Below are 16,665 nucleotides of genomic sequence, written 5' to 3'. Positions count from 1 at the left end.
AGAAGGTTGAGTGCCAAAGAATGGATGCTTTTGAACTGTGGTGTTGGAGAAGACTCTTGAGAATTCCTTGGACTGCAAGATCAAACCAGTCAATCGTAAACAAAATCAATCCTGAATATTCATTAGAAGGACTGATGCTGAAACTGAAGCTCCAATACCTTAACCACCTGATGCGAAGAGCCAACTCATTAGAAAAGACCCTGATGCTGGGAAAGATTGAAGGCAGGAGAAGAAGGGGATGACAGAAGATGAGATGGTTAGATGACATCACTGACTCGATGGACATGAGTTTGAGCAAGCTCTGGGAAATCTTGAAGGACCTGAAACACTGGTGTGCTGCATTCCATGGGATCTCAAAGAGTTAGACACGACTGAGTGACCGGACAACAATAGCAGTATTCTTACATGGCTTCCCTTGTGGCTCAGACAGTAAAGAATCTGCCTGCAATGCAGGAGACCTGGGTTTGATCCCTGGGTTGGGAAGATCCCCTGGAGGAAGGAATGGCAACCCATTCCAGTATATTCGCCTGGAGAAAACCATAGACAGAGGAGCCTGGCAGGCTAGAGTCCATGGGGTAGCAAAGAGTTGGACACAGCTGAGAGACTAACACTTTCACTTTCATATTCCTACTAACAACCTAAGTTTATAAATTACATTTCACAAAAAATCGAATTTGGCTTATACCTACAAGGAAAGAAATGAATAATAGGAGCATGGTATTAGAATGACATAAATACAGTTTGGTTTACTATTAGTGGAAGGCAATTTATTTTACTCTATTTTATATTTATTGAGTAGAATTGATGTACAATATTATATTAGCTCAGTTACTATAGAGTGATTCAATTTTTTAAAAATTAAAATCCACACATTTATTACAAAACAACTGTCATATTTCCCTGTTCTTTAGAATATATCCCTATAGCTTTTGTATTTTAAATAAAGTTTTGTACTTCCTAAGCTTATATCTCTACCTTGCCCCACCCCTATTTCCTCTCCCCACTAGGAGTTTGTTTCTGTATCTGTGAAGTCTCTTCTTGTTTTATTTCTGGGCTCTCTATTCTGTTACATTGATTTTTGTGATGTTAGCTTTTGATTCAGAGAAGGCAATGGCACCCCACTCCAGTTCTCTTGCCTGGAAAATCCCATGGACGGAGGAGCCTCGTAGGCTGCAGTCCATGGGGTTGCTAAGAGTTGGACACAACTGAGCGACTTCACTTTCAGTTTTCACTTTCATGCGTTGGAGAAGGAAATGGCAACCCACTCCAGTGTTCTTGCCTGGAGAATCCCAGGGACAGGGGAGCCTGGTGGGCTGCCGTCTGTGGGGTCGCACAGAGTCGGACAGGACTGAAGCGACTTAGCAGCAGCAGCAGCAGCAGCTTTTGATTACTGTATCTTTGTAGCATAGCTTGAAGTCAGAGAGAATAACGCCTCCAGTTTAGCTACTTTTTTCTCACAATTGTTTTGGCAATTTTTATTTCTTTGTATCATTTTCACACTTCTTCGTCAATGTTTTGTAGCAGCAGTTGACAACTTTAACATATAGCCCATGCATGCAAATAACATAGACTATGCTTTTTCCGAACCTATATATATTAAAAATTTAAATAATACATTTAGAAGTATTTGTTCTTCATTTATTCTCTTTGATAAGAAGAATTAAGATAAAGTATTCTATTTTTTTCATAGACTTTACCTATAAAATTATCTCATTTCGAACTTTCTTTGGGGAGAATTTTTTTTTATTACTGATTAACCTCCTTGCTCATTCTTGATCTGTTTAAATTTTTTATTACATCATGATTCAGTTTTGGTGAGCTGAATATTTTTAGGAATTTATTTTTTCCAAATTATCTAATTTTCTGGCTAATAATCAATCATAACATACTCTCATGATCCTTTGTATTTCTGTGCCATCACTTGTTTATAATTTTATTAATTTGAGAAGTGTATCTTTTTCTTAACCTAGTTAGCACTTTGTCAATTGTATTTACCTTTTAAAAAACAACTGTTAGTTTATTGGTCTTTTTTATTTTATGTCTTTGTTTCTATTTCTCCTATTTCAGCACAAATATTTATTATTTCCTTCCTCTGCAAATGTACTCTTAGATTGTTCTTCCTTTCTTCATTTCTTCTGGAGTAAACATGCTTCCTTTTTTGAGTTTTGTGTTTTTTTTTTTTTTCTTAATAAAGGCATTTATAAACTTTCTTTTGCTTAGGACTGCTTTTGCTGAATCCCAAAAGTATTGCTTTATTGGATTCCATTAGCTTATGTCTCAAAATTCTTTTTATCTTCCTTTTGCTTTCTTTTCGTGACACATTGGTTGTACAGAAGTACACTGTTTAATTTTGATGTATTTATGATTTTGCCAGATTTCCTAACACATCAATTTCCATTATGGTTGAAAAATTAAATAATTAATTTAATCATAACAAACATATGTTTGATAAAACTTCAAGCATCTTCAGCTCAGTTCAGTTCAGCTCAGTCACTCAGTGATTTCTGGTTCCTCTGCCTTTTCTAAATACAACTTGAACATCTGGAATTTCAGTTTGTGTAATGTTGAAACCTGGCTTGTAGAATTTTGAGCATTAATTTCCTAGTGTGTGAGATGAGTACAATTGTGTGGTAGTGTGAATCTTCTTTGGCATTGCCTTTCTTTTAGACTGGAATGAAAACTGACTGTTTCCAGTCCTGTGGACACTGTTGAGTTTTCCAAATTTGCTGGCATATTGAGTGCAGCACTTCCACAGCATCATCTTTCAGCATTTGAAATAGCTCAACTGGAATTCCAAGCTTTGCTTGTAGCGATGCTTCCTAAGGCCCACTTGACTTCACATTCCAGGATATCTGGCTCTAGGTGAGTGATCACACCATCATGGCTATCTGGGTCATAAATATCTTTTCTGTATATTCTTGCCACCTCTTTTGAATATCTTATGCTTCTGTTATTTCCATACCAATTATGTCCTTAATTGTGCCATCTTTGCATGAAATGTTCCCTTGATATCTCTAATTTTCTTGAAGATATCTCTGGTCTTTCCCATTCTATTGTTTTCCTCTATTTCTTTGCATTGACCACTGAGGAAGACTTTCTTATATCTCCTTGCTATTCCTTGGGACTCTGCATTCAAAGGGGTATATCTTTCCTTTTCTTGTTAGTCTTTTGCTTCTCTTCTTTCCTCAGCTATTTGCAAGGCCTCCTCAGACAACCATTTTACCTTTTTGCATTTCTTTTTTTGGAAAGTGTCTTGATCACTGTCTCCTGTCCAGTGTTATGAACCTCCATCCATAGTTCTTCAGGCACTCTGTCTATCAGATCTAATCCCTTGACTCTATTTCTCACTTCTACTGTATAATCATAAGGGATTTGTTTTAGGTCATACCTGAATGGTCTATTGATTTTTCCCTATTTTCTTCAATTTAAGTATGAGTTTTGTAATAAGGAGTTCATGATCTGAGCCACAGTCAACTCCCAGTCTTGTTTTTGCTGACTGTATAGAGTTTCTCCATCTTTGGGTACAATCTGATTTCAACATTGACCATCAGGTGATGTCCATGTGTAGAGTCATCTCTTGTGTTATTGGAAGAATGTGTTTGCTATGCCCAGTGCATTCTCTTGGCAAAACTCTGTTAGCCTTTGCCCTGATTCATTTTGTACTACAAGACCAAATTTGGCTGTTACTACAGGTATCCTTGGAGAAGGCGACGGCACCCCACTCCAGTACTCTCGCCTGGAAAATCCCATGGATGGAGGAGCCTGGTAGGCTGCAGTCCATGGGTTTGCTGAGAGTCGGACACAACTTAGCGACTTCACTTTCACTTTTCACTTTCATGCATTGGAGAAGGAAATGGCAACCCACTCCAGTGTTCTTGCCTGGAGAATCCCAGGGACGGGGGAGACTGGTGAGCTGCCATCTATTGGGGTCTCACAGAGTCGGACATGACTGAAGTGACTTAGCAACAGCAGCAGGTATCTACTGACTTCCTACTTTTGCATTCCATTCTGCTATGAAGAAAAGGACATCTTTTGGGGCATTAGCACCAGAAGATCTTGTATGTCTTCATATAACTGTTCAACTTCAGTCCTCAGCATTACTGGTTGACACATATACTTGGGTTACTGATGTTGAATGGTTTGCCTTGGAAAGGAACAGAGATCATTATGTCGTTTTTGAAATTGTACCCAAGTACTGCATTTCAGACTTGTTGACTATGAGGGCTACTCCATTTTTTCTAAAGGATTCTTGCCCACAGTAGTAAACAAAATGGTCATCTGAATTAAATTCACCCATTCCAGTCCACTGACTCCTAAAATGTCGATGTTTACTCTTGTCATCTCCTGTTTGACCACTTCCAATTTACCTTGATCCATGGATCTAACATTCCAGGTTTCTATACAATATTGTTCTTTACAACATCAGATTTTAGTTCTATCACCAGTCTCATCCACAACTGGGCATTGTTTATGCTTTGGCTCTGTCTCTTCATTCTTTCTGGAGTTATTTCTCCACTTTTCTCCAGTAGCATATTGGGCATCTACAGACCTAGGGAGTTCATATTTCAGTGTCATATATTTTTGCCTTTTCATACTGTTCATGGGGTTCTCAGGGAAAGAATACTGAAGTGGCTTGCCAGTTCCTTCTCCAGTGGACCACATTTTATCAGAACTCTCCACTGTAACCAGTCCATCTTGGGTGATCCTACATGGCATGGCTCATAGTTTCATTGAGTTAGACAAGGCTGTGGTCCATTCGATCAGTTTGATTAGTTTTCTGTGAATGTGGTTTTCAGTCTGTCTGCCTGCTGAAGCACAAGGAAAAGAGGCTTGTGGAGCTTCCTGATGGGAGAGACTGACTGTGGGGGAAACTGGGTCTTATTCTGATAGGCAGGGTCCTGCTCATTAAATCTTTAATCCAATTTTCTTTTGATGGGCAGGGATGTTTTCCCTCCCTGTTGTTTGACATGAGACCAAGCTAAAAGAAGGGTAATGAAGGTAATGGTGAACTCCTTCAAAAGGTCGTGTGTATGCACTGTTGTATTCAGTGACCCTTACCCTTCAGCAGGCTACTGTCAACCTACTTCTGCACTAGAGACTCCTGGACACTCACAGGCAAGCCTGGGTCAGTCTTTTATCGGGTCACTGCTCCTTTCTCCTGGGTTCTGGTGCACACAAGGTGTTTTTTTGTTTTGTTTTGTTTTTGTACCCTCCAAGAGTCTGTTTCCACAGTCCTATGTAACTTCTGTAGTTAAATCCAACTGGCCTCCAAAGTCAAATTCCCTGGGGGTTTTCAGTCCCTTTGCCAAATCCCCAGATTGGGAAATTTATTGTGTTTCCTAGAATGTTCTTAACAGTATGAGAATTTATTTGGTATTGTTGTTTTGCAGTTTATGGAATCATCTTACATTTGTTAATACTTATTTTTTGATTTAGATCTATCCTTAGAAGGTGCAATTTGAAAAAAAAAATGCATATTCTACAGTTGTTGGATGGAATACTCATCACGTGGCAGTTAAATCCATTTGCTCTAATCAATTTATTTTCCTATTGATATTCTGTCTGAATACACTATCTGTCATTTAGAGTGGAGCTTTGAGATGCTTACTATTATTTCATTACTGTCTATTTTTGCCTCCACATATAGCTCATTTTACAAGCCCAACATTACCCTGATAGTGAAACCAGATAAAAACACAAGTGAAGAAAAGACATAGGCTAATATCCTTGATGAACATATATGCAAATATCCTCAATAAAGTACTAACAAACTGAATTCAAGAGCAAATTAAAAAGATTATGCATTATGATGAAAGGGCTTCATCCTTAATGCAAGGATCAGCTTATATATGCAAACCATTCAATGTGATTGATATACCACATTAACAAAAAAAATGATAAGGTCATATCAGTCTTGTCCGACTTTTTGTGACCCCATGGACTATACAGTCCATGGAATTCTCCAGGCCAGAAAACTGGAGTGGGTAGCCTTTCCCTTCTCCAGGGGAGCTTCCCAACCCAGGAATCAAACTGGGGTTTCCTGCATTGCAGGCGGATTCTTTACCAACTGAGCTATGAGGGAAGCCCAATCATCACAATAGATCCAGAAAAATCATTAGACAGAATACAACATTGTTTCATGATTAAAAACTCTCAAGAAATTGGAAAAAGAAGGAATATGCCCCAATATAATAAAAGTCATATATAACAACTAATATCAAACTTAGTGAAAAGTCAAAATCTTTTCCTCTAAGATCAGGAATAATACATGAATGTCCATGCTCACCATTTCTATTGAGCATAATACTGATAGTCTGAGCCATAGCAATCAGGCAAGGGGGGAAAAAAAAGCATCCATTTGAAAAGGAATAAGCAAAATTATTTCTGTTTGCAGAATATGCAATCATATATATGGAAAATTATTGCAACTTTTTTTAAAAAGCTGTTGAAATTACTAAGTGAATTCAGTAAAGTTTTAGGTTACAAAATTATCATACAATAATCAATTGTGTTTCTATATATTAACAGTGAGAAATTAATAAGGCAATCCTATTCACAATGGCATTAAAAAAATAAAATACTTGAGAGTAAATTTACTCAAAGTGATGAAAGACTTTACACTGAAAAACATAATAGCTTGATCAAAGAAATTAAAGAAGAAACAAATAAATTGAAAGATGTCCCATGTTCTTTAAAGGAAGAATCCATGTTGTGAAAATGTATATAGAAACCAAAGTGATCTATAGATTCAGTGTAATCCTTATCAAAATTCTAATGGCATTTTTCACAGAAATAGAAAACAACTATACTAAAATGTGTACAGAAGCACAAAAGACCCCAAGTAACCAAACCAATCTTAAGGAAGAAGGACAAACTCAGAGGCATCATACTTCCTTGATTTTAAGCAGTATTACAAAGCAATTGAAACAGTGTAGTATTGACATAAAAATAGAAACAGATCAGTGGAACAGAAGAGAGCTTATTTATATACCAATGTATATAAAGGAATTTAATTTTGACAAGGATGCCAAGAAAACACACCTGAAAAACTAATAATCTCTTCAATAAATGTTGCTGGGAAAACTGGTGACCAACAGACAAGATAATAAAGTTAGACCCCTATTTTACACTACTCAAAAAGGTTAACTTGAAATGAATCAAGACTTAAATGTAAGAAGCTATAAAAGTCCTAGAAGATAACTTAGGGAAACAGCTACTTGGTATAGATCTTGACAATGATTTCTTAGATAAGACACAAAATCACAGGCAACAAAAGCTAAAACAAGTAAATGGGACTACATCAAACTGAAAAGCTTCTGTATAGCAAAAGGAACAATAAATAAATTGAAAAGGTGACTTATAGAATGGTAGAAAATATCTGCCACCCATGTATCTTGATAAGGGGTTAAGATACTAAACAGATAATGAACTCATGCAAGTCAATAGCAAAAATGCAAATAATCCAATTAAAAGATGAAAATGATGAATCAGCCAGTTCAGTTCAGTCACCCAGTCATGTCCAACTCTCTGTGACACCATGGACTGCAGCACGCCAGGCCTCTCTGTCCATCACCAACTCCAGGAGTTTAATCAAACCCATGTACATTGAGTCGGTGATGCCATCCAACTGATTACATCAGAGGTGTACAGGTGTACAGGGGATTACATCCTCTGTAATCCATAGAAAACCCTAAAGACACCACCAGAAAACTACTAGAGCTAATCAATGAATGTAGTAAAGTTACAGGATATAAAATTAATACAAAGAAATGCCTTGCATTCCTATACACTAGCAATGAGAAAACAGGGAAATTAAGGAAATGATCCATTTACCATTGCAACAAAAAGAATAAAATACTTAGGAATAAATTTACCTAAAGAAATAAAAGACCTGTGTATAGAAAGCTATAAAATACTGATGAAAGAAATCAAAGACGACACAAATAAATGGGAAAATATATCATGTTTATGGATTGGAAGAATCAGCATAGTGAAAATGAGTATATTCCCCAAAGCAATCTATAGATTAAACATAATCCTTATCAAGCTACCATTGGGACTTTTCACAGAACTAGAACAAATAATTTCACAATTTGTATGGAAACACAAAAAACCCTTAAATAGCCAAAGCAATCTTGAGAAAGAAGAATGGAACTGGAGGAATCAACCTGCCTGACTTCAGACTATGCTACAAAGCTACAGTCATCAGATATTATGGTACTGGCACAAAGACAGAAATATAGATCAATGGAACAAAATAGAAAGCCCAGAGAGAAATCCAAGCACCTATGGATACCTTTTATTTGACAAAGGAGGAAAAAATATACAATGGAGAAAAGACAATATCTTTAACGAGTAGTGGTGGGAAAACTGGTCAACCACATGTAAAAGAATGAAACTAGAACACTTTCTAACACAATACACAAAAATAAATTCAAAATGGATTAAAGATCTAAATGTAAGACCAGAAATTACAAAACCTCTAGAGGAAAACATAGGCAGAACACTCTCTGAAATAAATCACAGCAAAATTCCCCCCAGAGTAATGGAAATAAAAACAAAAATAAATAGAACATGATTAAACTTAAAAGCTTTTGCACAATGAAGAAAACTAATAAGCAAGATAAAAAGGCATCCTTCAGAATGGGAAAAAATAATAGCCAATGAAACAACTGACAAAGAATTAATTTCCAAAATATACGAGTGGCTTATGAAGCTTAATACTGAAAAATAAAGAACCCAATCAAAACATGGGCCAAAGAACTTAAACAGACATTTCTCCAAGGAAGACATACAGATGGCTAATAAATACATGAAAAGATGCTCAACATCCTCATTATCAGATAAATGCAAATCAAAATCACAATGAGGTATCCTCTCGCACTAGTGAGAATGGCTGTCATCAAAAAGTCTAAAAATAATAAATGCTGGAGAGGGTGTGGAGAAAAGGGAACCCTCTTACAGTGTTGGTGGGAATGCAAACTAGTGCAGCCACTATGGAGAACAGTGTGGAGATTCCTTAAAAAACTGGAAATAGAACTGCCATATGACCCAGAAATTCCACTGCTGGGCATACACACCAAGGAAACCAGAACTGAAAGAGACACATGTACCTCAATGTTGATTGAAGCACTGTTTACGATAGTTAGGACATGGAAGCAACCTAGATGTCCATCCACAGACAAATGGATAATGACATTGTATATGTACACAATGAAATATTACTCAGTGGAACACCTTATAGTCAGTTCTAATGAGGTGGATGAAACTGGAACTTATTATACAGAGTGAAGTAAGCCAGAAAGAGAAACACCAATACAGTACACCTGTGTATGGAATTTAGAAAAATGGTAACGAAAATTTATATGCAAGACAGCAAAAGAGACACAGATGTTAATACAGACTTTTGGATTATGTGATAGAAGGAGAGGGTGGGAAGATATGAGAGAAAAACATTGAAACATGTATATTACCATATGTGAAATAGATGATCAGTGCAAGTTAGATATATAAGGCAGAGCACTCAAAGCTGGTGCTCTGGGACAACCCAGAGGGATGGCATGGGGAGGAAGTTGGGAGGGAGGTTTCAGGTTGGTGGGACACATGCACTCCCATGGCTGATTCATGTCAATGTATGGCAAAAACCACCACAATATTATAAAGTATTTGCCTCTGATTAAAATAAATACATCAATTTAAAAATATTAAAACCAACAAAGGAACAGCAACAAACAATTTACAAGGGAATTTCTGTAAGGTTATCAGCTAATTTCTCAGCAGAAACTCTACTAGTCAAAACGGAGTGGCACAATATATTTAAAGTAATGAAAGGGAAGAATCTACAACCAAGAATGTCCTAAATAGCAAAGCTCACATTCTGATTTGATAGAAAAATCAGAAACTACAGACAAGCAATAGCTAAGAAAATTAAGCACCACCAAACCAGCTTTACAAGAAATGTTGAAGACATTTCTCTAGGTAGGAGGTAGAAAAAGGTCACAAGAAAACAAGAAAAACACAAATGGGAAATCTCATCGGTGAAAGCAAAAATAGAGTAAAAGCAGGAAACGGTCCACACACAATGATATCAAAACCAGCAACTGTCACAAGAGGAGAGTACAAGTGCAGGAAATGGGAATTTACTTTTGAAATTAAGAGACCAGCAACTGACCACAACTGTGTGTGTGTGTAATTATATTTATACATAGAGAGAGAGGGACTGCTATATCAAAACCTGGCTGAAAATGCAAGCCAAAAAATACAATAGATAAGCAACAAAAAAAAGAAACAGCAATCCAATTACACTAGAGATGGTCATTTAACAAGAGAAGAGAACAAAAGAGGAAAGGAAGAAGAAAGAACTTAAAAAAGGAAAAAAATCTCAAAACCATGAAAATGGCATAATTTCCTTAAATGTAAATAAATTAACTGCTCCAAGCAAAAGACATAGACTGGCTGAATGAATACAAAACAAGACCCATATATATGCTCTCTAGAAGAGATCCACTTTAGATCTAGGGACACATATGAACTGTAAGTGAGGGCACGGAAAAAGATATTCAATGCAAATGGAAAGTGAAAAAGGGTGGAGTGACAATACTTCTATCAGAAAAAAACAGACTGTAAAATGAAGACTGTTACACGAGACAAGGAAGGACACTACATAGTGATCAAGGGATCAATCTAGGGAGAAGATACAACAATTGTAAATATGAATGTGCCAACATAAGAGCAGTTTAACATATAAGGCAAATGCTAACAGTCAAAAAAGGGGAAATTTACGTGACACAATAATAGTGGGAGAATTTAACACCCCACATTCACCGGTGGACAGATCTTCCAGACAGAAAATTAATAAGGAAATAAACATCTTAAATGATAAATTATACTAGATAGACTTAATTGGTATTTATAAGGCATTCCATCCAAAAGTAGCAGAATACAATTTCTTCTCAAGCACACATGGAACATTCTCCAGCACAAATGACATATTGGGCCACAAATTAAGCCTTAATACATTTAAGAAAACTGAAATCTAGTATCATTTTGGACCACAATGCTGTAAGATTAGAAATTAATTACAGGGAAAAAAAAAAACCTATAAAAACTTCAAACACATGGAAGCTAAGCATTATTAGTAAATAACCATTTGATCATTGAAAAACTAAAAGAGAAAGCTAAAAAAATGCTAGAAGCAAATCACAATGAAAATTTAACAATACAAAAACCTATGGGATGCAGCAGAAACAATTCTTTTGGAAATTGGAAAAAAGAAAGGAAAAGTTTATAAAAATAAAATCTTACCTCAATAAATAAGAAAAATCCCCAATAAAGAAACTCACCATGTCTAAGGGAAATAGAAAAAGAAGAACAAATAAACCCAAAATTAGCAGAAGGAATGAAATCATTAAGCCTGGAGCATAAAGTAAATGAAATAATAACAAAGAAAACAATAGCAAAGATCAATGAAACTAAAAGTTCTTTGGGAAGATAAACAAAACTGATAAACCTTAAGCTAGACTCATCAATAAAAAAAATGGCAGAAGATTCAAATCAATAAAATTAAAAATGAAAAAGGAGATGTTACACTGACTCCACAAAAATACAAAAGATCATAAGACACTACTACAAGCAACTATACACCAATAAAATATGCAACAAAGAAAAAATGGAGAAATTCTTAGAAAGGTACAACCTTCCAAGACTGAACCAGGAAGAAATAGAAAATACAAAGAGACCAATCACAAGTACAGAAATTGAAAGTGTGATTAAGAAATTTCCAGCAAACAAAAGTCTAGCACCACCTGGCTTCATAAGATAATTATATTAAACATTTAGAGAAGAGTTAAAACCTATACTTCTGAAACTATTCCAAAAAGTTTCAGAGGAAAAAATACTCCATAGTTCATTCTACAGGGCCAGTAACACCCTGATATCAAAACAAGACAAAAGTACCACAAAAAAGAGAAAATTACAGGCCAATATCACTGATGAACATAGAATCCAGCAACAGCAAACAAAATCTAGCAACACATTGAAAGGATCATACACCATGGTCAAGTATGATGTATCCCTGGAATGCAAGGATTCTTCAATATATGTAAATCAATCACCATGATACATCATGCTAGCAAATTGAATAAAAGTCATATGATAATGACAAAACTCAGCACCCATTTGTGATAAAAACTATACAGAAAGTGGGTATAGAGTGAACCTACTTCAATATAATATAGGCCATATATAACAAACCCATAGCAAATATTCTTAATACTGAAAAACTGAAAACATTTCCTGTAAGATCTGGAATAAGATAGGTTTTCCACTCTTGACACCTTTCTTCAACACAATCTTAGAAGTCCTAGACATGTAAATAAGAGAAGAAAAATATATAAAAGGAATACAATTTGAAAAATAAGAAATAAAAGTTTCACTCTTTGCAGATGATATATTATATACAGGAAATCCTAAAAATGATACCAGAAAATCACTAGAGCTCATCAATGAATTTGGTAAATATGTAGGATACAAAATTAATACACAGAAATCTCTTGTATTTCTATACACTATCAATGAAAGATTATAAATTGAAATTAAGGAAACAATCCCATTTTTCATCCCAGCAAAAGGAATAAGATATCTATGGAATCTATGAATAAAATGACTTAAGGCTGCAAAAGACCTGTAGTCAGAATACTGTAAGATATTGATGAAAGAAAAAAAAATACAAATGACACAGATGGAGAGATATACCATGTGCTTGGATTGGAAGAATCAATATTTTGAAAAAGATTGTACTACCCAAAGCAACAGCAGATTAAGTGTAATCTGTATCAAAGTATCAGTGGGGTTTTGCACAGAATTACAACAAAACATTTTACAGTTTTTATGGAAACATAAAAGACCCCCAATAGTCAAAGCAATCTTGAGAAAGAAAAATGGAGCCTGGAGAGATCAGGCTTCCTGACTTAAGATTATACTACAAAGCTACAGTAATCAAGACATTATGGAACTGGCTCAAAAACAGAAATATAGACCAATGGAATAGAACAGAAATTTCAGAGTTACTCTCAAGCACATATGGTCACCATAAGACAAAGGAGGCAACAATGGGAAAAAGGCAATCTCTTCAGTAAATGGTTCTGGAGAAACTGAACAGCTACATGTCAAAAAATACATTTAGAAGACTCCCTGAAACCATACACAAAAATAAATTCAAAATGGATTCAAGACCTAAATATAAGGCCAGATAGCATAAGAATTTTAGTAGAAGATATAGGCAGAACATTCTCTGGCACAAATTGCAGCAAGATATGTTTTGATCCATCTCCTAGAGTAATGAAAATAAAAACAACAGTAAACAAGAGGGACCTAATTAAACTTAAAATCTTTTGCATAGAAATGGAAATGAAAAACAAAACAGAAAGACAATCCTTAGAATAAGAAAAAATACCTGCAAACCATGCAATAGACAAACAATTGATACCCAAAATATACAAACAGCTCATGCAGTTTGATACCAGAAAAACAAATAACCCAATCCAAAAATGGCAGAACTAAACAGATATTTCTCCAAAGAAGATACACAGATGGCCAAAAAGCATAGGGGAAAAAAAAGCTCAGCATCATTAATTATTAGAAAAATGCAAATCAAACTGCAGTGAGATGTAATCTCACACCACTAAGAATAGCCATCATAAAAAAATCTGCAAACAGTAAGTTCTGTAGAGAGTGTGGAGAAATGGGAACCCTCCTACACTGCTGGTCAGAATTTAAAATGGTATAGCCACTATGGAGAATAGTATGACTGTTTCTTAAAAAAATAGAGCTACCGTATAATCATGCGATCCCTATTTCAGGCATATATCCAGAGAAAACCATAATTCAAAATGATGCATGCACCCCAATTTTCAACAATAGGCATGGAACACATGAATTTCTTTACAAAACAGAAATAGAGTCACAGATATAACAATAAACTTATGTTTACCAGAGGGAAAAAGTGGCAGGGGAAGTGAGGATAAACTAGGAAGCTGTGATGGATATGTGCACACCGCTGCGGCTGCTGCACTACTATATACGGAATAGATAACTATTAAAGAGCTACAGTATAAGACTGGGAACTTCTCTCAGTACTCTGCAGTGACCAATATGGGAAAAGAATCTTAAAAGAGTATGTTTGTGCATATGCACAACTGATTAACTTTGCTGTATAGCAGAAACTAACATACCATTGCAAGTCAACTGTACTCTAATACAAATTTTTTTTAAAGAAAAATCATATGATTATCTCAACAGATGAAAAAAAAAAAAGCTTTTGACAAAGTTCAGCATCCACTTATAATAAAGGCACTCAACTGAGTTCAGAGGGAACATACTTCAAGATAATAAAAACCAAATAACACAAATACACAACTATCATACTCAGTAGTGAAAAACTGGAAATATTTCCTCTAAGATCAGGAACGAAACTAGGATGCTATTCTTTGTCATATCACTTTGAAAGTCCTAGCTCCAGCCATCAGAAAAGAAAAAGAAATAAATAGAATGCAGGTTAGGAAGGAAGGAAGAAGTACTAATATAACTATTTTTTGCACGTGATATCATACTATATTTAAGAAATCCCAAAAACATCACCCAAAGCTCCTAGAATTCATCAATGAATTCAGTAAAACTCTAGTATTCAAGATTAATATATCTGCTGCATTTCTATACTTTAACAAGAAACTATCAGAAATAAAAATTAACAAAATAATATCATTTGCAATCACATCAACAAGAATAAAATACCTGGGAATAAGTCTCACTTAGAAGGTAAAAGACAGGTACTCAGAAGACACATTGGCAAAAGAAATTGAAGATTACAAAAATAGATGGAAAGGTATACTGTGTTCATGGATTGGAAGAATTAGTATTTTTAATATCAGTATTCTTCCAAAGGCAATCTACAGGTTTCATGTAATCTTTACCAAAATAAAATGACTTCTCCACCCTCAAGGACTAAAACAAATAGTACTAAAGTTTTTGTGGAATCACAAAAACATCTGAATAGCCAAAACGATTTTGAGAAAGATAAATAAAGCTGGAAATATCAGGCTCCCTGACTCCAAACTATTCTGCAAAGTTACAATAATAAAACAAATATGATACTTGCACAAAACCAGACAGATAATCAATGGAACAGAATAGGAGCTCAGAAATAAATATACGAGAAAGATATCCTCTGAAGTAAATGTTGTTGGGAAAACTGGACAGTTACATGCAAAAGAATCTAACTGGACTTCTCCCTGACACCATGCACACAAATCAATTTGAAGTAGATTAAAGACTTAAATGTGACACTTAAGATCATAAAAGTTCTGGAAGAAAACATAAGCAGTACACTTTTTGATATTGGCCTTGCTAATAAATATGGATATATCTCCCCAGTCAAGGGAGACAGAAACAAAAGTAAACAAATGGAACTACATCAAACTAAGAAGCTTTTGTAGAGCAAAACAAGCTATCGATAGAAAGGAAAGGTCACCTACTGAATTTGAGAAGATATTTACCAACAATATATCCCATAAGGCATTAATATTCAAAGTATACAAAGAACTCACATCAGTCAACACGGAAAAGAAAACCTATTAAAAAGTGGAAAGAAGACCTTAATAGACATTTTTTTTTTTCCAGAAAATGCATGCAGATGGCCAAGAGGCATATGAAGAGACAGTTAACACCACTAATCATAAGGGAAATCAAATCAAAACCACTATGAGGTATCATCTCACACCTGGTAGAATTTCTATTATCAAAAAGACCACAAATAACTGGTATTGTTATAGAATGTACAGCATGAAGAACATAGTCAATAATCATGTAACATCTTTATTTGGTGACATTTCATAAACAAGCTTATCATAACCAAGTGGCCATTTTGAAATGCATAGAAATATTAAATCACTATATTATGTACCAGGAACTGGCATAGTACTTTAGGTTAATTATACTAAAAAACAAACAAACGAACTCAGAATAAGATCAGATTTTCAGATACTAGAGGAGGGAATCAAGGGGAGGGGAAACTGAATGAAGGCAATCAAAAGTACAAACTTCCAGTGTCAAGATAATTAAGTACTAGGGATGTAATACATAACATGATAAATGTAAGTAACATTGCTCTATGTTGTATGCAAAAACTGTTAAGAGGATAAATACTAAGAGTTCTCATTAAAAAAAATTAAATGCAAGGTTTCAACACACAGAGTTTGAGTAACTTGTTGGTTGGATCAATCAAAAAATAAATATGATGAGTGGATACAGTAAACAATACAGTAAACTTGTCCCATTTGGATCTGTATACATTTATTTTCAACTTTGCTGGCCATTAAAACCAGTACCAAAACAAACCAAAATTATAACCAGATCTTCAAATGCCTGTATCTTAAAGAATGAAAGCAAAATTTCAAAACTAATGAAATGTATTTGATCAAACTGCTCTCTCACAAGCTATTAATAAATAAAAACATGCTGGAAGATACAGAACATGCTACTAGATTTTATTAATAAATTATAAAAACAATATTTTAGGGAAAATTTTAAAGATTTTCCTCTTATGAAAAAAATTAAATCAAAATATTCTTTATTTTCTGCTTCTTAATATCCAAATTTCCATGGTTTACC

The sequence above is a fragment of the Cervus canadensis genome, chromosome 11 (assembly GCF_019320065.1).
Source record: "Cervus canadensis isolate Bull #8, Minnesota chromosome 11, ASM1932006v1, whole genome shotgun sequence".
Taxonomy (NCBI): domain Eukaryota; kingdom Metazoa; phylum Chordata; class Mammalia; order Artiodactyla; family Cervidae; genus Cervus; species Cervus canadensis.
Note: the sequence above shows the minus strand (reverse complement) of the source record.